This window comes from Aethalodelphis obliquidens, unplaced genomic scaffold (assembly GCF_003676395.1).
Source record: "Aethalodelphis obliquidens isolate GAN/ISIS:26980383/991018 unplaced genomic scaffold, ASM367639v1 scaffold6, whole genome shotgun sequence".
Taxonomy (NCBI): Eukaryota; Metazoa; Chordata; class Mammalia; order Artiodactyla; family Delphinidae; genus Aethalodelphis; species Aethalodelphis obliquidens.
The window spans coordinates 71190830-71216670 of NW_020837950.1; the positions used below are offsets into that span (position 1 = coordinate 71190830).

Here is a 25841-nt window from a genome sequence, read left to right on the forward strand (position 1 = left end):
TCATTCATTTATTCCATAAATAATTACCCAGCACTTACTTTGAGCAAGTTTCTGTTGTAGGCACCTATTACTACACCTGGTGGCACTGAATTACGTAAAAGGAAAAAATTAAGCCTTCTCAATTCAGACAGAACCCACACCAAGTGTGAAATTCTCAGCATGATATACAAAATTGCTTATACATGAAATTAGAGTAGTAGTGGGTACGTGCTACATTTTGGACCACCACCCAGCAGAGTTAAATATTTACATGTATAAAAGCCTTCATAAGGCATGGATTTTTAACAGGGGATTCACAAAGGCAAAATTTTGTTACCAAATGTGCATTTTTTCTGAGGAAGAGGATCATGACTATTCTCAGATTCTCAAAGAGGTCTATGACCCCCAAAGTCATTTCATCATAAATTATCTGGCCATATGCATTTGTCGACCATAAAAGCCCGATGATGATTGGGCTTCCCTGGTGGCTCAGTGGTTGAGAGTCCGCCTGCCGATGCAGGAGACGCGGGTTCGTGCCCCGGTCCGGGAGGATCCCACATGCCGCGGAGCGGCTGGGCCTGTGAGCCATGGCCGCTGAGCCTGCGCGTCCGGAGCCTGTGCTCCGCAACGGGAGAGCCCACAACAGTGAGAGGCCCGCGTACCGCAAAAAAAAAAAAAAGAAAAGAAAAGAAAACAACCCTATGATGAGTAAGGATCCAGCATGTACCATTTTTGAAACTGATAGTTTGGCTTAGGTTCACATGTTTTCCGCATTTTACTTAACTTATCCCTGGGTCAAATTCTCCTTGAGCTTGTTGATTCTTCACTTTACCGTTTACACTGAACAAAAGCAGCCACTCCTAGAAGACTATCTGTCGACTGAGTCTTGCAGCTAGTCTTTTCTAAATGGATGTCAGATTCAAAAAGCATTTATTAAGTACCATATGTGTATGACACCATACAAAGTGAATTAAAATGGTTAATGATCTATTTTAAATACCATTTATAACAAGTGATTTCAAGGGCTTGGGTTCTTTATTATCATTAGGGAATGTACAGTATCTTGAATATTCTGGAAATTTTTTTCAATTCCTGTGAAACTTTACAAGGGCTAATGCATGGTTCTTATTTAGCATGTTTATGAAAAGATTTGCAATGGAGTTCTTAACTGAAACACATTGCAACAGTAAGTCAAATTCTATTTTGATTGATTCTAAAAGGAATATTCAAATTAACTAATTTCTTCCCCTCTTACAATATAGCTTCTGCACCTATCCACTGAAAAGTTCTTCAAAGGTCAACATCAGCTTTTTTTTTTTGGCAGTATACGGGTCTCTCACTGTTGTGGCCTCTCCCGTTGCGGAGCACAGGCTCCGGACGCGCAGGCTCAGCGGCCATGGCTCACGGGCCCAGCCGCTCCGTGGCCTGTGGGATCTTCCCGGACCGGGGCACGAACCCGTGTCCCCTGCATCGGCAGGCGGACTCTCAACCACTGCGCCACCAGGGAAGCCCAACATCAGCTTCTAATTGCCAAGTCCAGCGATCTCTTCCTAGTTTTCGCCTGACTCTACCTCTCCAAACAAATGAAATTATTGGCCACCCCTTATTAAACTCCTTCCCTTCATATGATTTTCATGACAATAAACTGTCTGGCTTTGTTTTGTTCCTATTTGTTTTTTTTCCATTGACTTCGCCTACTTCGGCACAACCCTCAAATGTGACTGTTCTTCCAAAGCGTGAGCCTTGGCCACTTTCTCTCTTCATTCTCCACTCTCTCAAGAATGGTAGTTAGTATCCATTCACCACCAGGGCTTTCAATATGACTTCTGAACTGACTCAAAAATCAGCATCTCTAGGCTTGACTTATTTTTTTTTTTTTTTAGTGCTACATTCTAATTTCCAATTGTACGGTAAACATCTTTATTTGGATAACCCACTGGTACCTAAAGGTCCGTTATCTACAAATCTCCTTTCCTCTATCAATAACATCACCTTCATCCCAAGCTAGAAATCTTGAGTCATCTGTGTTCCTTGTTTAGGAAGTCATCTCTTGTACAATTTTTGAGGAGGATTTTAAACGTATGTAAAATTACCAAAAAATATATATATATATAACAAACAGCCACGACCCCCGCATCCAGAACAAACAACTGTTATCATTTTGTCATCTATACTTGAAGGTGCTGTTCTTCCCTAAGAAATAACACATTACATGTGGAGATAATAACATTGTTGAGACCTACCAACAGTCCTCATTCACCATTCTCTCTCTCCAAAGAAACCGCTATCATGAGCTTTGTGTATATTCTTCCACTCTATGTTTTACACTTTTATGTTTTCACATCTGTGTACATTTATGCATGTGTGTGTGTGCATGTATCCCAGAATGACATACAGTAGTACTTTGCATGCTTTGGGTACATAAATGACATTATACTACATATGCCATTCTAAAATTTATTTTTTTCATTCAAGATTCATATTCTATCCATGTTGGTATAAGTAAATATAGCTTTGCTTTTTACATACTTCAAATTATCCCAGTGCACACATACACCCCATTTTGTTCAAAAACTTATCTACCGATAGGCAAATAAAGTTGTTTCCATTTTTCACTTTTATAAACAATGCTGAAAAAAATTCTTATCTATTTTTTCTTAAGCATGTATGCCAGAGTCTCTCCACAGTATACACCTACAGAGAGAATTTTTAGGTCATAGAATAAGTGCATTTTAAATTTATATGTTACTCTTTCCAAAGTAGCTATGTAGGTCTAAAACCCCACTAGTGATGTGTTAGTGCTCCCATTTTTCTTACGTTCTTGTCAATACAAGATATAATCAAACTTTAAAAATGTTTGCCATCTGTTGGACGGCAGGAAATTTTTCACTGTTGTATTAATTTGCACGTACTTAGTATGTACTGAGGATAAACATTTTTTTCATATACTTATTGGCCATTAACATTTCCCCTATGAATTTCCTATTCATATCCTTTGTCATTTTTCTATGACACTTTTTTGTCTTACTTATGTGTAGAATGTTAACATACACTAGACAGTAATTCAGATATGTGTTCCAACTATCTTCTGTCAGCCTGCTGTTTGACTTCTACTTTGGTTGGTCTATGGTATCCTCTATCCTACAAAAATTTTAAGTTTTGATCCAGCCAAAGTAATATGTGCTTTTCCTTACAGTGTATGTTAAATAGCCCATGGAATAAAAAGGAAATCATAAAGGAATTGAGAAATATTTAGAAATGAATTACAATAAAAATACAACATGTCAAACTATATGTGACACAGCTAAAACCGTACTCAATGCCAGGAAATGAAAAGGTTTAAAAATATATGAGCTAAACATTCAGTTGATAAAGATGGAAAAATCAACAGAACAAACCCAAAGAAAAAAGAAGGAAAGAAATAATAAAGAGCAGGAAAAATGAAATAGAGAGCAGTAATTTTTAAAACTAGAAAAGATTCACAAAACCAAAAGTTGATTTTGGAAAGATTAATAAAATAGATAGACCTCTGCAAGGATAACCAAGAAAAGAAGGTACAAATAAGATACAGAACAAAAGGGGAGAAATAACCACAGATACAATACATATAAAAATAATAAATCAGTATTATGAACAATTATACACTAATAAAGTTGAAATCTGGATGGACTGTATAAAGCTGTATAAACTATAAAAAGAAAAACTGAATAGAATAGTAAGTAGCAAAGAAATAAAAATGTAGCCCAAAACCTCCTCTCTACAAAAAAAAAAAAAAAAAAATTACAGGCTTAAATGTACTTTTAGGAAAATGCTAGCAAATTTTTAAATTAATTCTTATCTTACAGAAATTGTTACAGAAAATAGGAGAAAAAAAGTGAAAGCAGCCTAGATTATTTTATGAGCCTAGTGTAATCTTGATTCCAAGATTAGATAAGGAAAATACAAGAAATTATAGTTCCATATAACTTATGAAAGGTCCTTAACTTAAAGCAAAACAGAGCAAAATGATGAGTAACATGTATCCTCAAACGCAAGGAGAATTCAATGCCTGAGAATTGACCACATTAATATATTCCAGAAGAAAAATCATGACGTATCAAAGAATGCTGAAAAAGCATCTGACAGGATTCCATGTACAACTAACACAAAAACAAAACCAAAGGACTACACAGAAATTCCTTAACCTGGTACATGTTATATACTAAAACCTACAACAAACATTAAACTTCAAGTTGAAACTTCAGATACAGTCCCTTCAAGATTAGGAAAAAAACAGGACTGCCAATGGGAATGTAAACTGGTGCAGCCACTGTGGAAAATAGTATGGAGGTTCCTCAAAAAACTAAAAATAGAACTACCGTATGATGCACTCTTGGGTATATATTCAAAGAAAACAAAAACATTAATTAAAATGATATATACTCCCCAATGTTCACAGCAGCATTATTTACAACACCCAAGAAACAGAAGCAGCCAAAGTGTCCATTAACAGATGAATGGATAAAGAAGATGTGGTGTGTGTGTATGCGCGCACGCGCGCACACACACACACACACACAATGGAATACTACTCAGCCATAAAAAAAGAATGAAATTTTGCCATTTGCAACAACATGGATGGACTTGGAGGGTATTATACTTGGTGGAATAAGTCAGACAGAGAAAGAAAAATACTGTATAATATTACTTATATAAGGAATCTAAAAAAATTAAACTAGTGAATATAACAAAAAAGAAACAGACTCACAGATACAGAAAACATACCAGTGGGGAGTGGGAAGGGGGAGGGACAAGACAGGAGTAGGGGATTAACAGGTACAAACTACTATGTATAAGATAAATAAGCTACAAGGATATATTATAAAGCATAGGAAATATAGCCAATCATTTATAATGACTATAAATAAGAGTATAACCTTTAATAATTGTGAATCACGGGACTTCCCTGGTGGCGCAGTAGTTAAGAATTCACCTGCCAATGCAAGGGACACGGGTTCGATCCCTGGTCTGGGAAGATCCCACATGCCACAGAGCAACTAAGCCCGTGTGCCACAACTACTGAGCCTGCAAGCCACAACTACTGAGCCCACGTGCCACAACTATGGAGCCTGCATGCTGCAACTACTGAGCCCGTGTGTTGCAACTACTGAGCCCGTGTGCTGCAACTACTGAAGCCTACATGACTAGAGCCCATGCTCCACAACAAGAGAAGCCACCGCAATGAGAAACCCGTGCACCACAACGAAGAGTGGCCCCCCCTCACCGCAACTAAAGCCCGAGCACAGCAACGAAGACCCAATGCAACCAAAAAAAAAAAAAAAAAAATTGTGAATCACTATGTTGTATACCTGAAACATATATTATAAATCAACTATACCTCAATAAAAAAATTTTCTAATTAAAAAAAAATTTAAGAGAAAATCCACCACCAAAAAAAAAAAATAACCAGGAATGCCAATTAATATAACTATTCTTAAACATACTGGAGTTCTTGACGAACATCATAAGGAATAAAAAAGAAAGAAGACGACTGGAGACTGGAGAGAAAGAGGGCTGAGTTGCCTCAGCTCAGGCCATCCTAGACCGGTAAGCTCCCAGCTGATCCACAGGCAACCACAAACAGGAGAGTAAAATGTGGTGGATGTCAATCAGGGAGAATTATGCAGCAGTCAGAAACAACAGATTACATACATACAAAGCAACATGCATGGATATTAAGAGTAGTATTTACTTAAAAAAAGTAGGAAACAGAGCAAGATACGTAGTCCCATTTCTATAAACTTTAAATTTATACAACAAAATATACACACTCAATACACTAAAAAAATACCTATTAATCAAATTAAATTTGATGCTTATGAGGGAGACTGGATTTTTATATAAATAAAAAGGATAAAGAGGAATAAATAAATCAATTGAAAAAAGTAAAAGAGGGTATGAAACAGGGCTCTAGCTTTACTTTTCTCTTTATAAAAAACTAGCTATCCTAATGTAATCTACCGAATAGTCCTTCCTTTCTATAAATCCGTGTCTATTATATACTAGGCATAAATACATGCTTACTCTTTCCGGGCTCTCTAGTCTATCCTACTCAACTATTCATCTGTGGGCCAATAACACATTTAAAAATACTGTAGTTTTAGAATCATTCTTTATGAATAGGAGGGCAAGTACCACACACTTTGTTCTTTTGCAGAATTATCTAGATTATTTTTGGACCTCTACCCAAGAGTTTGTCAGATTCCACCAAAAACAAGTCCTCTTGGAATTTTGACTGGAACTGTATTGAATTTATAGATTAATAGGGGAAGAATTAACAGCTTTACCATGTCCAGTTTTCCATGTGTTTGCAGGTTAAAGAATAAAGTCAATGAAATGGTTTTGGTCTCTTTAGGTTTTCTATTTCCTCTTAAGGAAGCTGTGTATCTCTTCACTTATTTATGTCCTTCCATAAAGCAAAATTCTTATTTTTATAGGTATTGCATATTATTGTTCGATTTACTCCCAGATACCTAATTAAGTTTTAAAAACTATTATGAATGGGATCTTTTTCGTTTCATTTTCTGATTGCTAGTCTTGTATACAGCCAACACTGATGAACCTTCGAAGTAGTTTTAAAGTCTATACACTCTTTTAAATTTTGTGTGTAAACCTCGCAAATAACAGTGTTTCTGTTGTTTCTTCCCTTCTGATCTTTGTCTTTTATTTATTTTTCTTGCCTTATTTGCATTTGCTAGGCCTGCCAGTATAACGCTAGTTAATAAACATGGTAAATGGAATAGTTTCCCCATTAATTATGAAATTTGCTATAGATTTTTAATATATATCCCTTATCAAGTCCCAATCCAGACTGAGTCTTTTTTTGGCGGGGGGGGGGGGGGCTGTCTTGGGTCTTCGTTGCTGTGCACGGGCTTTCTCTAGTTGCGGCGATCAGGGGCTACTCTTTGTTGCGCTACGTGGGCTGCTCATTGCAGCGGCTTCTCTTGTGGAGCACGGGCTCTAGGCGCACGGGCTTCAGTAGTTGTGGCACGTGGGCTCAGTAGTTGTGGCTCACGGGCTCCAGAGCACATGCTCAGTAGTTGTGGCACACAGCCTTAGCTGCTCCGTGGCATGTGGGATCTTCCCGGACCAGGGCTCAAATCCGTGTCCCCTGCATTGCCAGGCGGATTCTTAACCACTGCGCCACCAGGGAACTCCTAACTTGCTATTCTTAATTTAGAACATTTGTAGCTATGATCATACATAAATTCAGCAAGAAATTTTCTTTTTCTATACTAAGTCAGTGTTAAGGTTAAGGTTATACTAGCTTCATAAAATGAGTTGAAAAGCTTTCCCTCTTTTACTGTTTTCTATGACAGTTTGTACATGATAGGGATTATGCATCCCTTGAAATTTTAGAAATAGAACTGGGTCTGATAGATTTTATTTGAATAAGGGGATGCATATGGAAAATTAAAGACCTTAAATGGTTATTGATTTGCCTAGGTTTTCTATTTCCTTTTGAGTCAGCTGTAATTTATATATATATATATATTTTTTTTTTTTTTAGCTGCTCACTTTGTAGGTTTTCAAATTTTCTGGCAATAGGCTGTTTATAGTATTTTCTTATGGTTTTTAAACTATTCTGTTGGTCATATTTTTAATAGTACTCATTTTTCCTTATCTGTCTTTATAGAGATTCATCCTTTTTTATTAATTTTATGGTATTAATAATCTATTCTGTTCTATTTTCTATTTAATTAATATAGACTAAGTATTTCTTCTACTCAATTTGGATTTATTCTGTTGGTTCTTTATTAACATCTAGAGTTGAGCTGATACTAATTTTATCAACCTTTCTTATTTTCCAATTAACCCACTTAGTGCTATTAAATTTCTCAGTGAGGAGCTTCCCTGGTGGCGCAGTGGTTGAGAGTCTGCCTGCCGATGCAGGGGACTCGGGTTCGTGCCCCTGTCCGGGAAAAGCCCACATGTCGCGGAGCGGCTGGGCCCGTGAGCCACGGCCGCTGAGCCTGCGCGTCCGGAGCCTGTGCTCCGCAACGGGAGAGGCCACAGCAGCGAGAGGCCCGTGTACCGCAAAAGAAAAACACAAAAAAAAATTTCTCAGTGAGTTCTGCTTAAGTCACAACTAAAATTTTTGCATGCAATGCTCTTGTTATTTTTAGCTACAAATATTTTATAAATTTCATTTCCTCTTTCATCCATTAATTAGTGAGCGTTTTTTTTTGTTGTTTTTTGGGGTGTTTTTTTTTTTTTTGCGGTACACGGGCCTCTCACTGTTGTGGCCTCTCCCGTTGCCGGAGCACAGGCTCCGGACGCGCAGGCTCAGCGGCCTTGGCTCGCGGGCCCAGCCGCTCCGCGGCATGTGAGATCTTCCCGGACCGGGTCACGAACCCACGTCCCCTGCATCGGCAGGCGGACTCAACCACTGTGCCACCAGCGAAGCCCTAATTAGTGAGTTTTTATTATTTTATTTTATTTTTATTTCGGACACACTGCACGGCTTGCGGGATCTTAGTTCCCTGACCAGGGATTGAATCCAGGCCCACAGCCCACAGCAGTGAAATCACCGAGTCCTAACCACTGGACCACCAGGGAATTTCCAATTGGTGAGTTTTTAGTTGCTAATATTATAAGTGTGTTGGTTGTCTTTTCATTGTTGATTTCTAACTTTATTGCAATATGATGAAATAGTATATTTTGAATGACACTGATTTTCCAGACATTGTTGAGATTCTTCTATGACATAGTACACAGTTAAAAGCTGACCTGTATATAACTGGAAAAAGAAAATGTACAAAGTTGTATTTTATTCAATTAGCTACAGTGTTCTATAGATCTCCAGCTTATAAAATTTGTTAATCCTGTGGTTCAATTCTTTGATGTCATTTTAAATTTTGTGTCTGCCTGATTTTTCAATTTTGACAGAGTTTTTGTTTTTTGGGTTTTTTTTGAGGCACGGAATACAACTTTATTCAGAAAGCCAGCAGACCATGGAGATGGCAGACTACTGTTTCCCGACAGAGGTGTTTTGAAGTCCCAGTTTTGTAGACATGTCCACTTCGCCTTGCAATTCTGAAAGCTTTTAATTAATTAATTAATTTATTTATTTATTTATTTACTTTGCCGCACCATGTGGCTTACGGTATCTTAGTGGATCTTCCTGCAGTGGAAGCGCAGAGTCCTAACCACTGGACAGCCAGGGAATTCCTGAAAGTTTTTACTTTAAATGCTATTTCAAGGCTATGTTGTTAGATGCATATAAGTTTATGATGATTATATTTTCTGGACTGCTGCTTTTAGCAGTTTGAAGAACCTCTCTTTGTCCCAATTAAAGATCTGCACCCTGAATTCTATTTTATTACAGCAGATTTATCTGGTATTTCTCTGATAAATATATTTTTCCATTCTTTCAATTTTGTTTTGTGTATCTGTTAAAAACAGCACACACTCGTGTTAAGATCACAATTGGTAATTTTAATATAATTGATATATATAATATCAATTAAATATAAATTTAATTATAAATTAAATTATATAATTATATAAATCATATAATTTATTATATTTATAATTTATTATATTTATATTATATATATAATATATATAATTTATTATATTTATAATTATATAATTTATATAATTATATAAATTATATAAATTATATAATTATAAATTAATTATATTAAATTAAATATAAATATTTAAATATAAATATAATTGATGTTTTGGACTATTTCTACTATTCTATTTCTACAGTCCTGATTTTTTAAATAAATGTTTTATTTATTTATTTATTTATGGCTGCGTTGGGTCTTCACTGATGCACGTGGGCTTTCTCTAGTCGCCGCAAGCGGGGGCTACCCTTCGTTGTGGTGCGCGGGCTTCTCATTGCGGTGGCTTCTCCTGTTGCAGAACACAGGCTCTAGGTGCGTGGGCTTCAGTAGTTGTGGCTCGCGGGCTCAGTAGTTGTGGCTCACGGGCTTAGTTGCTCCTCGGCATGTGGGATCTTCCCGGACCAGGGCTCAAACCCGCATCCCCTGCATTGGCAGGCGGATTCTTAACCACCGAGCCACCAGGGAAGTCCCTACTGTCTTGATTTATGATTTGTATTTCCATAGTTTTTTTCTGCTCTTTGTTGCCTTTCTGTTAGATTGGTTGAAAGTTTAGTTTACTCCCTAACCTACCCCCCAACTTAGTATTTCGGAAGCCAGACCTTCTATTATTTTAGTATGCTCTAGTTGCTTAAAATAAATGTCCTTCTTTTCACTTGTCATCTTCTCCAGATCATGTTTCACACAGTTCCTAACTATTTAATTCAAAGGCCACCAAAATCTGGTTCCACTCTATCTTTCTAGGTTCGCTTTTCTCAACCATATGCCTCTAGAGAGCCTTATCTCCAGTTAAACTACATTACTTGTCAGTTTCTAAATAAAATACAAAATTTCTGAAATTCTGTTCCGGTTCATGCTGTTTTCTGATTCACTCACTCATTCAACAAATATGTTATTCAAAAGCTACTTGGTGCCTGGCTTTGAGCAATACCAGTGAACACAATGCATGTGGTCTCTGGACTTATGAAGCATTGAGTGGAAAGACTAAACAATAAACGCAAATAGAATAAAGTAAAACTTCATGAATACATGAATTCTGATAAATTTTAACTGGGAATTGGCTCCCATCGCCCACAGCAGTCACTGGACTACACAGCTACCAGCAGGTGGCACCAAACCACCAAAGTCTGACCTCAGACTGACTTGGACACCTTATTCTGAATCCTGGAACCCATGCCACACACGCACTTCCTCCTCCGCAAAGACTGACTCGGGTCGTTTTATTAAACTCCCAAGAATGCCATTTTTATGTGATTTGAATTTTTTAGAACTACTTACTACTGCATCGTGGGAGTTTACTGTATCACAAGTTGTAGGTGCTAACCAAAAAAGAAAAGGGAATGCGAGTCTCTGACGAAAATAACAGAACAGCCCTAGTTGATCCAAAAGATGACCAGGAACGAAAAGCAGAAAAATGAAAAGCAGTATGTTCCAGAAAGAAAACAGCATACAAGAGCACCCTGGGAAGGTAAAGTCTGGATTAATGGAAAGGCGAAAAGACAACAGTGCGTGTGTATGTCTGGGGTGAGGGTACTGTGTAATTCATCAGAGTATAATGCTTAAGAGCTTGGGCTCTGGAGCCCTAGCTGACTTGAAGTCCTTGCTCCACCGCTTAATAGATGTCTAGCCTTAGAAAGGCTATTCAGCCTAGGATTGCTGAAAGTATTAAATCTATTACTGTATGAAGCTCTAAGAACTATTCCTGGCAATAAAGAAATATTAATGTTAGGGTTCTGTTTTTTGTTGCTATTATTGGTGTTGCTGTCTCTAGATGGATGAGAGGAGAGCCCAATTATTCGGTGTCTTGAAGGCCATGTTAAAAATCCTGACTAGTATACTGTGCACAATTAGAACCAATAGAAGGTTTTATGGAAGGGAATATCATGATTCAATTTATAAATATTGGGTTGGTCAAAAAGTTCGTTCGGTTTTTTCCGTAAGATGGCTCTAGTAGCGCTTAGTTGTCTTTAACTTCATTCAAAACAATTCTGTTAGACTGTATTGTGACAGTTCTCATATCAGCACGCATTTTTTTAAAAAAAAATTAACAAAATTGGTAAATTTTTGTGTAGCGATTTTAATACTGAAGATGGAAGGGAAAAGCAACATTTTCGGCATATTATGCTTTATTATTTCAAGAAAGGTAAAAACGCAACTGAAACTCAAAAAACAAGATTTGTGCAGTGTATGGAGAAGGTGCCATGATTGATGGAACGTGTCAAAAGTGGTCTGTGAAGTTTCGTGCTGGAGATTTCTCGCCGGACGATGCTCCATGGTCGGGTAGACCAGTTGAAGTTGACAGCGATCAAATCGAAACACTGAGAACAATCAACATTATACCACGCGGGAGACGGCCGACATACTCAAAATATCCGAATCAAGCGCTGAAAATCATCTGCACCAGCTTGGTTATGTTCATCGCTTTGATGTTTGGGTTCCACATAAATTAAGCGGAAAAAACCTTCTTGACCATCTTGCCGCATGTGATAACGTAACGAAAACGTTCCGTTTTTAAAACAAATTGTGATGGGCGATGAAAAGTGGATAATGTGCAATAATGTAGAACGGAAGAGATCGTGGGGCAAGCGAAATGAACCACCACCAACCACACCAAAGGCCGGTCTTCATCCAAAGAAGGTGATGTTCTGTATATGGTGGGATTGGAAGGGAGTCCTCTACTATGAGCTCCTTCCGCAAAACCAAACAACTCAATCCAACAAGTACTGCTCCCAATTACACCAACCGAAAGCAGCACTCTACGAAAAGCGTCCGGAATTAGTCAACAGAAAACCCATAATCTTCCATCAGGATAAGGCAAGGCCGCATGTTTCTTTGATGACCAGGCAAAAACTGTTACAGCTTGGCTGGGAAGTCCTGATGCATCCGCCATAGTCACTAGACATTGCACCTACGGATTTCCATTTATTTCGGTCTTCAGAAAATTCTCCTAATGGAAAAAATTTTGATTCCCTGGAAGACTGTAAAAGGCACCTGGAACAGTTCTTTGCTCAAAAAGATAAAAAGTTTTGGGAAGATGGAATTATGAAGTTACCTGAAAAATGGCAGAAGGTAGTGGAGGTGAACACATGTGTTCAATAAAGTTCTTGGTGAAAACGAAAAATGTCTTTTTACTTAAAAACCAAAGGACATTTTTGGCCAACCCAATATATTTTTTAAATCACCTGGCCTACAATGTGAAGAACGGATTGCTTGGGGTTCTGGGGGTGGTGGGCACGAATGAACACAAGACCTATTAGAAGGCCAAAGGCCAAAGCAGTAGCTCATATAAAAAATAACTACAGGTTGGACTAGGCTAGTAGCAATAAAGTTGGAAAGAAATTGGTAGACTTACAATATATTTGAAGGTAAAACTGACATGATTTGGTAATGTACTAGGAGGTAAGGGACAAAAGGGTGGAAATGACGACTTCTCACAATACCCACGCCCCCCAACCTTGAATAAAGTCTTCCTTACTGGACTTTAATGACTGTCATTGAATTTTTTTTCTTTAACACTTCCCAAATGAAAGTTTATCTTTCCAGGCTCAGCTAAAATACGCACTTTCCATTACAGGAGCTAACAGATCTCTCCTCCGCACTCTCACAACAGTCTTTGGGTTATAAAGAGTTGTTTTCTTATATATTTTCCCCAATAGAGACAAGCTCCTTTACAGTCAAGGCTACATCTAATTTCTTGTTCTAGCCCACATAAAGAAAGCGCGACACGCACCAAGGGCAGCCTCAGATAACCTCGCAAATGGCCTCAAAGCCAGGGCAACTCCTCAAGCTCTTTTCTTTCCTTGGAAGGAAATTCAGTCTGCTTTCTTCTCCTTTCAACCATTCTATCTCTGGGGATTCTGTTTCCCCTAAGATTAACTGTAGAATTAACTAGTCTTTCATTAGCCTCCCCATTTCTTGCAGCTGCCAAAAACAAGTATATAGGGATTCTTTTTGTTAAAGTGCTTGCTACTAATTCTATTGAAAAACTCCTGACTCCCTTTGTGAGTTGGTAAACTGAATGCACTGGCTTCTGCCCCTTACTTTTATTCCCATGGATGAGGTTCACCAAAAGGACTTCCTGTTTTGTGTGTGGAGGCCTCTCTCCCCAGAACATAGCCTGCAGATGAAGCCTAGACATAATAATCGGTGTCTTCTTACCTCAAATAGATAACTGGCACTTCTGAGGGCCTCCTAAGCAGGCCTGTAATGTAGCAATGGAATTAAAAACAAATGTGAGTCTGCCAGCCTTGTTTTTTCCAAACCAAACGGCTAAAGTTTACTGTTGTAAATCCAAATAGTAATAGATGCTACCTGTTTGAGTTCTTTCTCCTCTTGAACCAAATCCTTGATTCCCTCTTCAAAAGAATGTTTTCATTGTAAGTTATTATTCTAAATCTTTATTTTATGAGGATTAAGTTGCAGAGGGGAAAAAAGGTGATATATATACATATATATATTTAAAAAAAAAAAAAAAAACAGGATTCAGATTCTCCTAAAAGTCTTGTCAAACACCATGCGCACCAAGAAGTCCCATTTTGCTAACCAGTTTAGAGACATAACTCCTTTTTTTTTGACGTAAAACTTTCTAGGGTCATCTTTTGCAAGCTCATCTAGCGATAAGAAAATCTCTAAGTTCTAGTTAACAAATAATTCATATTGTTCAAATATATTCTTAAGTAAGTCCTGGAGGATAACTACTTATTATCATGACTCAGTCTTATAGAAAACATATGAAAGCATTTTTCATTAAATTTAAAGATTTAATTGTTCATTCCTTTTAAGTAATATATGTATTTTGGTTGATCTACAAAGTAAAAAGAAATCAAACGTCCAGTTATGACCAAATGCTGAATGTAAACTTGGAGAATATGGGATATCTATTGTAAAAACTGGTACTCTACACCTTAATAATGTCTAATGGAAAGAGAGGAAACCAGCTACATTCCTTCTTCCCTTGATATATACTCAATGGAAAAAAAAATTACAGAAATGGAGAAAAATTTTTAAATAAAAATGAGTCCTAGCTCATCTCCTAATCCCACTCCCAAATTGTAACTAACCACTGCAAACACTGTTAGTTCTCAGCACTGTCCCCTTATTTTTTGTGAATGGGAAAGTCACTCATGTTTTTGATGGTACTGTACACACATTAAAAAAAAAAAAAAAAAGGTGAGATTCAGGAATGCTTCATTCCATTTGACTTGCTTCTCTGTCCCTAAACCCCTCTGCCTTAACAGTCAACTATGCCCTTATGATAAAATTTAAATATGACCCATTACAATAGCAATAATGCAATCTGGCACTTATAAACTAACTACTATACCTGGCAATTCTTTGTCTTTCCTCACCTTTCCCCAACCCTATCTACTTCATACTATTATTTCCTCAAATGCTTGTTGTTCTCAACTTCGTTGGTAACCTTCTTTGAGGCCAGCCACCATGTTTTATTCAACTATGAATCACTTACTCCCTAGGAGCAGTACTGTGTGCACAGAATAGGTACTTTGTACATGATAAATATTTAGTTTAACATTATCTCAACTGTACTTAAAGACTGACATATGGAGGAGGAGAAGGGAGAATTTATCTGCTGCTTCAACTGCTTGAAAAGAAATGATTCACGAATTTATTATTTTAACTTAATTGCTAATATTAACTCTAAGCAACAATCTCAGGAGTTGTTAATTTATGTATTCTGATTTGTGACAAAGCAATTTTACACTATGGTGAATTTACATGTTTTCTTCACTAGAGTCTAAGTATTGCATGAATGCAGACATTGCCCCTCTTGTCCACTGCTCTAGTCCCATGCTCTAAATAGTGCCTGGTATATAGCAGATGCTCAATGAATGTTTACTGGTGAATTAAGTAACAGCAGCAATGCATTACATCACCTCATATAAGCCTGAAGGAACTTTAGTATCTCTTCACCCACAACAGCAATCTTTGTGATGGGTATACTATACACAGGAAGAAACCACAGGATTAACTGAGTTCTCACGATGGCAGAAGCTCTCTTTTGATGCTATCATTCCCAACAGCTGAGGTAATGGTTCTCAAAGTATGATCCCTGGGCCAGCAGTACTGACATCAGCATCACCTGAGAACTTGTTAAAAATGCAAATTCTCCGGACTTCCCTGGTGGCCCAGTGGTTAAGAATCCACCTGCCAGTGCAGAAGACACGGGTTCGAGCCCTGGTCCGGGAAGATCCCACATGCCGCAGAGCAACTAAGCCCGTGCGCCACAACTACTAAGACCGTGTGCCACAACTACTGAAGCCCACGCGCCTAGAGCCCGTGCTCCACAACAAGAAAAGCCACCGCAATGAGAAGCCCGCGCACCGCAACGAAGAGTAGCCCCCGCTCGCTTCGAGAAAGCCCGTGTGCGGCAACAAAGACCCAACGCAGCCATAAATAAATAAATTTATATTTTAAAAAATGCAAATTCTTGAGTTTCCCTGGTGGCACAGTGGTTGAGAGTCCGCCTGCCGATGCAGGGGACACGGGTTCGTGCCCCGGTCCGGGAAGATCCCACATGCCGCGGAGCGGCTGGGCCCGTGAGCCATGGACGCTGAGCCTGCGCCTCCGGAGCCTGTGCTCCGCAACGGGAGAGGCCACAATAGTGAGAGGCCCGAATACCGCAAAAAAAAAAAAAAAAATGCAAATTCTTTAATTCCAGCTCACTAAGTCACAAATCCTGGAGGTGGGGCTAGCGATCTGTGTTTTAACAAGCACTCCAGATGATTCTGACGTACGCTCAAGTCTGAGAGCCACTGGCCACAGAAATTTTTCTCATGGAAATAGAAGGGATCTCAAGCCAACAAAAAGGTCATAAAATACTAGATGAGGCTTTAAAGAAATGTACTTAATGTTCAAACATTAGAATGTTTTTAGAAGAAGTTAAATTAAGTCAATCCATTAAGTGACATGAAAAACTACCAGTATAGTTGAGAGGTTTTTTTTCCTTATCAGAGATCATAAAACTGTATTCAGATCCCTACTATGAGTTATTAAGGAAAGAAAGCAGAAATAAGGCAGAATATGGAGGACAGGTAAAATAAGACATGGATGAGATCTGGGAAAACTGTTTTTTAGATTCCAACTGAAATTTAGCACTTTAATTTTATATAAAAGTACGAACCACAGTAGTTTTCACAGTATCTGTGACTCACGACCGACAGAAATCATAAAATATTTTCATATCATATTATAGTTGTTACATACATCTCAAAATATACTTTACGGTCACTACTTTGAAATTACAGCAGTAAATCAGATCTGCCACTAGATCTCATTATTTAATGCGTTATTAAAGAAACATGTATTAATATGTCACAATTAAAAATAGTCTGAAAGCTACATTTCGATATATTTGGTTCCTTGGCAATCCTAGGTATTTCATATATTTAAAAACATTGTTCTGAGAGAAGGTCCACAGGCTTCACCATATGGCCAAAGAGGCCCACAATATAAAAAGATTTAAAAAACACACAAAAGTTAACAGTTAATAGCCGTGTTAAAAGTGTTCCTGACCTCCTCTAAGTTATGGGCCCCTTCACAAATCTGAGAAAACGTATAGACCCTTTTCCAAGTTTACAAAGGGGCATGGGGGACGCATTTGGGACAATGATTCCTTCTCCTGAAACAGCATTATACCAAAGCACCCACCTTTTGATTCCAAAAAGAAACGCCAGTTGTGCAAATACCTTAATCTCTGTAACTTTTAGCTTAGTATGGGCAATGAGCACATCTATAGCCCACATCTGCAGAGGCAGACAGACAATTCAGGGGAAAGTAAGAATAGTCAACTAGCTTAAAATTAGGGAACTGTGAATGAGGAGCTAAGGAGTTCAGTCTTTATTTTAGGTAATGCTTTGATTGTCTTCCTTTACTTTTCATTTTACAGTACTCAGTATTTTGGAAACAACAAAATTTGTATAAAAAAATACTTTGTTTAAAACTCTTAAAAGGCTTCCCACTGCCCTTTCGATAAGGCCCAAAAAACAGGTACAAAGCTCTCAAGAGTCCTCACCAGTTAAGATTTTACCTCTTTAGCCTCATTTTCATCCCCTTTCCTTCTCATAATCCATATTCTAGCCATGTTGAATTCCTTTCTGCAAACCAAATAGGCCATGCTCTCCTTCCTCCATGCTCTCCTCCTCCTTTCAGACACGCTACTCTCTGCTTGGCTAATTGCTTCAGACCCTTCAAACCTGTTTAAATGTCACTTCCTCAGGGAGGCATTCTCTGACCTCCTAGCCATTCCCCTACTGTATACTCTCTAAACCTTTCATTAATCTTTTCACAACGCTAACTCATCACATTTTATTGTAACAACGTGTTTAACTGTTCATCTTCTCCACAAAGCTGAAAGCCTGGTGAGGGCAAAGCCAGGGTTCACCACAAGATATTCAGCTGAGCCTGACATGCTGGTCCTCCGTAAGAGCTGGCTGAGGAATGAATGTATGGATTTGCCTAGAGACATGTTTTAAAGCATTCCTGTTTATATATCTAAGAAGTCTGAGCTATCCCGACTTGGCGACACTTACGACCCTGTGTGTTACTCATTTAAAATTCCATATAATCTGTATTCAGCCCTGTCCTCAGTCTGAATTAACAAAACTGTATTACTTAGACACATTGTTTGTTATATATAAAATTGGAAGTTAATTAGTATTTAAAAAAACAAGTCTGAGTGCAAAGGAATGAATGCTACTAGTTTCCCCAATTAAACAAATATCCTCTAATGATCGACTATCTGGATATACTTATCTTTCCTTTTACATAAAATAGATGTCTCCTGAGAAGTATACAAATACCATTAAAATCATTCCTTTTCATTTGTTTTATTAATTGACAGGGTGGTTCTTGGCTTTTGGCCACTCTCCTTCACATAATCAATAATCTGTAAAACATATATTCAAGGCGCACTAAAAAATCAGTGGCTACTTTAAAGAGCCCTTGAAGGATCCTGTTTTAAAATGAAAGCAGAAGAAGCTTCATTTCATTTTCTTTCTAGATCACAAAATCCAATTAAAAACTGACAATTATGATAAAACTCTTTTTTTTTTTTTTTTTTTTTGGCCGTGCTGCTTGTGGGATCTTAGTTCCCTGACCAGGGCCCAAGAAAGCACCGAGTCCAAACCACTGGACCACCAGGTAATTCCCAAGCTCTACCTACTGACTAAGTAAAAGCATCTTATTAAAATACTTTTTCATCTCCTATACGCTCCGTAATTTAATACCTTATATGGCTACTCTGTATACTGTTAAACAGTATAGTTAGATGGTTTTTTAAATACCCTCTCTTAAATGACAGTAAAGAATTGAGAGATCATACTCAGCACATGTAGGGACTTCCACAACTGCAACTCACCTCCATTTTTCATGAACCTGATATTTTAATATCCGATTCCCAGATAATGGGAATTTCAGGACGATTCAGAATTACATGATAACATATTTCATTAATTCTAAGACATACATTTTTTCAAATTTTGACATCTCTGAAATCAGGATGTATTTTACAATTGACGATATCCTAAAATTTGTAGTTGCCAGCACGTTTTTCTTTTAGTGGTCTAAAAATAACGTTTCTTACAACCGATGGCATCTTAAATGAAACACTGTTAATAAAATATTAAAAACTTCTCTCTAATAAGGCTTTCTAACTAATCTAAATAATAGTATAATTATAATTCACACAATTCTAGAATCAAAACTAAATAAACTTAAGATTCACATTTTACCTTTTTAGAAAACTAGTGACCAGGCTAAATTCAAGAAAATAGATAATTGAAAGAAAACACTTCTTAAAAAATTATTTTAGGAAAAAGTATAGATTAGAGGCAGAAATAACACAAATGAAAAACAGAAAGACTTGAAGATGTTCAGTCAGTGGTAACTTCGAAGGAAGTGAAGGCGGGAGACAGACTTAAAGTTCTGTCTAGAAGAAACAGATATTAGGGACACGGCAGGAGATTAACTTAGACGGCAGATTCCTTAGAGGGAAAAATACTATTATAATCTTTCTCCCTCCACAAGGAGGGATCCTTGTCACCCTTTAAACAAAAAATACGGAAACAGCTGCAATCATTGTAGTTAAATGTAAAATTGCAAACATTCTTAATAAATTAAAGACCAACCTACCAGCATTGTCTTCCTTCTGGCTCAATCTGTTTCACCTTCAGGTAATCCTAGGGTAGGGGCTCCTTTTCAGATCCCCAGTTTTTCATGTCGATCTTCTACCTCCCTGTGGCAACAATATTTTCTAATTAAAAGAGTCCTTTTGTGCCACAGGGAGGATTTCTGATGGTATAACACATACAAAAGTTATCACAGCTCATCATGAGGTCAACCTAGTCTTGAGAGTCTTCAAGAAAGAAATCTGGTTCCTTATCTTATTTTTCAATAGAAATCTGGTTTTATTTTTTAAAACTGCATTTCAAAAACCTGAACTTTCATTTATTTAAAAAAAAGCACTACTTTCTCGTTGAAGTATATAAAAACTCTTATCATTCATCTATCTTTTCAACTAACCTCTAAACACAATTTTGTTGATCACAAAAAAAAAAAGTTTTCTAAGTTCTCTTGATAATTACTTTAACTAATAAGACCAACCTTTTATGTTTTGATACTTGGTTAAAAACCAAAGTCCTGTTCCCAATGAGCAGAAGAGAGAAGTAGGAAGCTACCAGATCCCTTTGAGCCAATGTTTGTTAGTAAAGGTTAATAAATAAGTCTACGTGTATTACATGACATGATGTGAATTACGCTTAAAACGTACATTAAAAAAGACCAGCGGGAAATTTAGAAAAGTGGTAGTTACTGTGCCCTCACTGGTAAGATTATGGGTGATTTTCACTGTTTATTCTTTGTAATACTTTCCAGTTTTTCCAATGAACACGTATTGCTTTTATTATTTTTTAAAAAGTCAAATTTAGGTGTAAGCAAGAATGACTAAAACTTACTGTGATTTTAAGATGAAGTTAATCTAAGCATGACAACATTATGGCCTTGATATATTTTGGATGACCATATTTACGTTTTTTGGATGACTACCTTTTAATATTTTAAATAACCCTACGGTATTCAGTATTTAGCATACAAACAAAAAAGAAAACCTATTTAAGATATTACATGGATGGTTCTTCATTATGCTGCAATTCTAAGTCAAAACTCAATTTGCTTCAGTCTGTATTTCTTAACAGCTACGTGTTGAACTCTGTGTTATACGCTACATTCAACAAAATAAAAACATGGGCTCTGTCCTCAGGGGCTTGTATGCTCACTTTGAGAACAAAAGGAGTGTACACGCAAGAACAGTGTGAGAGAGCCAATGATCACGTGTCTAAACCCAGGTGGCCTCGCAGAAGATCAGGAAAGGGGGTGTTCCACATAGGCCACAATTGCTGTGGGCAGCTTCATGTGGCTGGGCCCGAAGGAATGGATAATACTTAAAGACATTCTTGATAGGAAACTATATTTGAGCAAAAGCTCAGAAGCATAAACAGCACAGCCATGAGAAGGGCAGAAAGGAAGACTGCTAGAATACAGAGTTTCTGTAGATAAGAAGGCCAGATTTAAAAGGCTCTACTTCTGGATGATTCCGTGAGTCAATGAATTTGGTAGAGGAGTGGACTTGGAAATCGGATAAACAAAGAGCTTCAGGAGAATGATAAATGCAGATCCCAGAGCACAGTAAGTTAAGGAAGGAATGAGGAGGAAAAAGAACAGACTTAAGGTATAAAACATTCGTCGTTTTAAAAAGTCAAAGTGAACGGAAAGAGAAAACTACAACAGAGAAGTATGAAACAAATGTTGTTTTAATGTATAAAAGACCTTCTCCATATCTGAAGGCACAAGGAAAGGTCTTAATGAAGTTAAGGAACACTTACAGAGCACTTACATCACAAGCGCTGTGCTTTATAGGTTTATTTTATATAATCCTCACAACACTGAATTCCTATTTTACGACAGTGAGATAGACCCTGAAACAGTTAAATACTGCCACGTAAGTGATAAAGTGGGAACCTGAAACCACGACTAACTAACCCAATCAATATTCTTCCCTTTCCTAAGTAAGGAGAGCCACTTAAAAGGCGCAAAAGAAAAGAGAAAAAATTTAAGCTCAGGATTAGTCACCCAGGATTTTTTATTATATTTGACTACTCTTTGGCTCCTCTTGTCTTCAAACTGTAAACATTCCCTAAAGTTAATTTCTTAATTCTGTGTCCTTTGCTCTCTATCACAGAGTGACAAATATAGAATTCAAAAATCTTCCCCTTGGGGAAATCTCTCAAGTTCCTTTCCCCTTGGAGTTTTCATTTATTTCCATGGCTTCAGTGAGGATGATCCCAAATTGGTCTCTGCTTGACCTTTCTGTACTAAGCTTCAGTTGTACTAGATAACCTTCCATTTGCCCCTACGGACCTATACGCCACCCTTCACTCTCTCCCAGGAGGCTGACTTCCCTGGCTCCCTCTCTGTGGCACTGCCCTCAAGTCAGCTATGTGCTTTGACCAAAGGTCCCAGATTCTCTCAAGGTAACCCTCTCTCCAGGGCTCTCCTTCTGGGTTCCAGTAACCCTTCCCTCTGTTTGGCCCTTGGGCCAAAGGACAGGAACAGCTCTGCTACTGCTAGTTCTGGAGTACCACCCTCATCACTTATGGTTACCCTACACTTGCCGACACATTTGTAACTAGCCATTTATTAAAACATTCCTTCAATTATCCTAATTTGAATATGCCCTCTCTTTTGTGATGGGGCACTGAACATACATTTGTACATCTTTAAATACCTAATTATTTCCCCTTAGATGCTCTGCTTCAAATCAAAATCAACATGCTTATTATCAAACTTATCTGCTTCCCCAGTCTTGCCTTCCTCAAAACCCTTTATGATACTTTCGCCATTATTAGGGTCAAAAAACTGAGTAATACCTTACCTATCTATGTTTCTCCCCCTAATCTATCATGCCTAGTCTTATTAGATCATACACAGTAGAAGTGCTTATATAAGCCCCTTCTGTTCCTATTGCTTCTTCCTTGTTTTAATACTTCTCAAGCCATCCCTGAGTCATACATACTACAAGAGCTAGTCTTTCTGCCACATCTTTCCCCTACAATTCATTCTCTATCTACTGAGATACTGATCACTTAGTACTTTCTACTCAAAACCTTCCAAATCTTTGTCTCTTATATGGCTAATTACTAACTCTTAGGTTCAAATCACAATCTAGTCACAGTTCTTAACGGAACCTCCTATTAATATCTTATTTACTCAGTATCTTCTAAACATATCTCAAATTTCTACACCCCACCCATTTGTTAACTATATTTCCCTCAGTCTACGTGCCTTTCTGCTATCTGCCTACCTGCTATCTGCCCAAACAAATCCTACCATTTGTCCTCCTCCTTTCTCTAAAACACTCCCTAATGCTGTAAGTTGAACTTTCCTCTTCTGAAAATTTCTTTGAATTTGTAAGTAGTGCTCAACTGATTCTACACTGCTTTATATTTTGATTATAATATATATATTTTATCTCCACAAAATATAAATTACTACCACCTTGAGGGAAAAAAACATGTTGAACACAGTGCCCCAGCACATAACAGATACAAAGTATTTATTGATATATTCTCATAAATTAAAGTGGAAGGTGATGAGGATAAATATAGTTTAAGTTAAGGTGCAAGATGAAGCAGCAGATTCTCAACAGCTCAATCTTTGCAGCCAAGTCTTAAAAGATTTCCAGCAAAACTTACCTATTATTGATTGCATTGGTATAAACTTGTTACTTTTTACATGGTACTCTGTAATAACTCATTAAAATTTATATATATGTATAATATAAATATTATACATATATATATATATATATATTTAAGGAGTGAACATAAAAACTGAATTTCCACATCTTAGTAGGGAATCCAACAGACTCCAGAGGCCTCCAGAAACTGCTGCACTCTGCAGCCACTGGCAGAGGTACTTCGGCCTGCCGGAGTTGAGACCACCCTTCATGCACACTTCGTTACTACCCCTCAAAGGCTCTTGATGATTACTAAACTTCAGTTATTATCAAAAAGCAATTCACAGGTTTAGATGAGTATGTCTATTTTTAAAGTTTTAAAATATACTTGGTTTTTCCCATATAATTTAAGAGAGGATTACTATTACACACAAGCCCTGTGAGGGAAATGCAGATGTTCAGTCTATAAAAAAGTGAAGCAAGATAGCCTATAATTACTACTAACAAAACGAGAAGTCACTTTATACACGAAATAATGAAGACAGCTAACTGTACATCATTATCTGACTTTAGGACTCCTGCCTGGACGACGCCATGAATACTGTTTCTGGTATGGATACGTATGCATGGGGATACAGGAATAAAAGAAAAGAAACTTCAGTGAGAACACGCAGAGGACTGATATAACAGATCAATAAATATAATTATGAACACTTTTTAGACTAATATAATCTAAATCATAATGTAGGAGCATTCCAGGAAGTATTTCCTAGACGTACAAAAGGAAATCTTATTCTCTACAGATCTCACTTCCACCAATTCACCAAACAGAAGCTGCTGTAGCCATCTTATAAATATTCCTTTCCTTTACTTCCCAGTCATCTTCCTCTCCAAAACCTACATATATCTGGGATTTAACTTAAAAATTTATTATCACCACAAGAAATGAACCCAATCCTAATCCACTACCTAAAAGGAAATATGCATTACATTAAGTCATAACAACCTTTCTTCATCTACATAGGTTCTAGCTATCAGGAGAATGAAAATTTATTTATATTTCAACTCATTTAAAAATGCATTTTAGTCTTTAAGTAGAAACAAAATTAAGCTCAGATTAACTGATTCTAAACTAAACTACGTATATTAACAATCTTACTAAGTTACTATGAGCCATGCTATTTTAAAATAAATTAGTATATTGTAGTCTCCAAGTTCTGCACGCCTTATGATGAATAAGTGTGAGTGCATTAAACTGTTCTGATTACGGATGTACGGGCAAGTAGTTTTCAGTCTGAATTTGGCGTTGCCTTTAAAAGAGCTGTATCTGAATTCTGCATTTTGCAGTGTTCTTCTATAAGGAGAGCCAAGAATAGCTACACTATACTAGTCTTATTTTTAGAAGTAATATGGATTTTAGAGGCAAAGTGGGTTTTAAAAAATTCGTGAGCCAGAATGGAATTAAAAAGAAAATGTAAGATGAGCTTCTCAGGTTACTTTTAGACTATTTTAGAATAAGGTAAGTTAGTTACCAAAATTTCCTTTTAGTGTTGAAGAAAAATAAACCTAAAAAACATTATCAAGTATTCAAAAACTACTTTTAAAATACCACAAAAGTAATTGTTCTTTTATCCAGACTTTGTACATCCTCTTTTTCAAGATTATAATCACTCATATCTTTGCCCTGCAAATGATATCATCACCCTCAGAGAGTTCAAGAAGACGAAGAAAATAAAATCCCTTAAATGGATTCTATTCGCTTCCTATTTGGAATTGTTTTTACCAGATTAATTTAAATGAATGAACTGCTGACCATCAAGTGTACAACGAGTAAGATTTGGTCAACGTGCTCTGGTATTTTAATGTGAATTTAAATTTCTACTGACACAAACGTGGCACTGTAGTTTTCAGTTTTCAAAGCTTCCAATTTGCTACCAAAATCAGTCTTCCCTTTTTTTTTTTTTTGATCAAAACATTTTCCAGAAATTTCAATCAGTTCTACTTTCTTCATTCAGCTTAAGCTATCATACTTTTTTCTTGTCCCATTAGTTTTCTATTCAGTTATGCTCCTATAATAAAATCAGTTACAATATCTACTTCAAGATATCCTGCGTAATACTTTTGTGAGTTCTTCTTATTCTTTTCCTCAAGAAGAAAATTCATCTCTACCACTAACCTTCTAGCTTCGGACTGGAAAGCTGTCCAAACTCTCAAAAGAAAACATACGTTATCTTCCTGCCACTTGCACTGGAAATCAAGTACCACTCCAGACTACAGTCACAAAGACTTTATGATGTGTTTAGCTACCTGTTTCGATAAAATGACTTGATTACCACTGCACGTGGGGTTTGCTGGCACTGTTGTCATCACTGCTCCAAAGAGCAAGGTAACTTCCAACCCCTCAGCTCAACCAAAAAAAAAAAAAGAACTAGGGAGTGCTACTGGGCCTCAACAAGCAGAAAGACATCAAATACACAAAATTTTTAATCATGAGACTT

General features: G+C 37.2%; 1 protein-coding gene across 7 annotated transcripts in view; it reads right to left on the reverse strand.

The window, feature by feature from the left end:
- Positions 1 to 25841, reverse strand: part of ELF2 (E74 like ETS transcription factor 2) — a 95825-nt gene that overhangs the window by 24667 nt on the left and 45317 nt on the right. Inside the window, exon 2 of one of the 7 annotated variants that reach the window (XM_027103744.1) lies at positions 19743 to 19845. The exons of the other annotated variants lie outside the window; for them this stretch is intronic. The gene's annotated coding sequence lies outside the window, so the exon portion shown is untranslated. The remainder of the gene's footprint in view (positions 1 to 19742; positions 19846 to 25841) is intronic. 7 annotated transcript variants of the gene reach the window in all.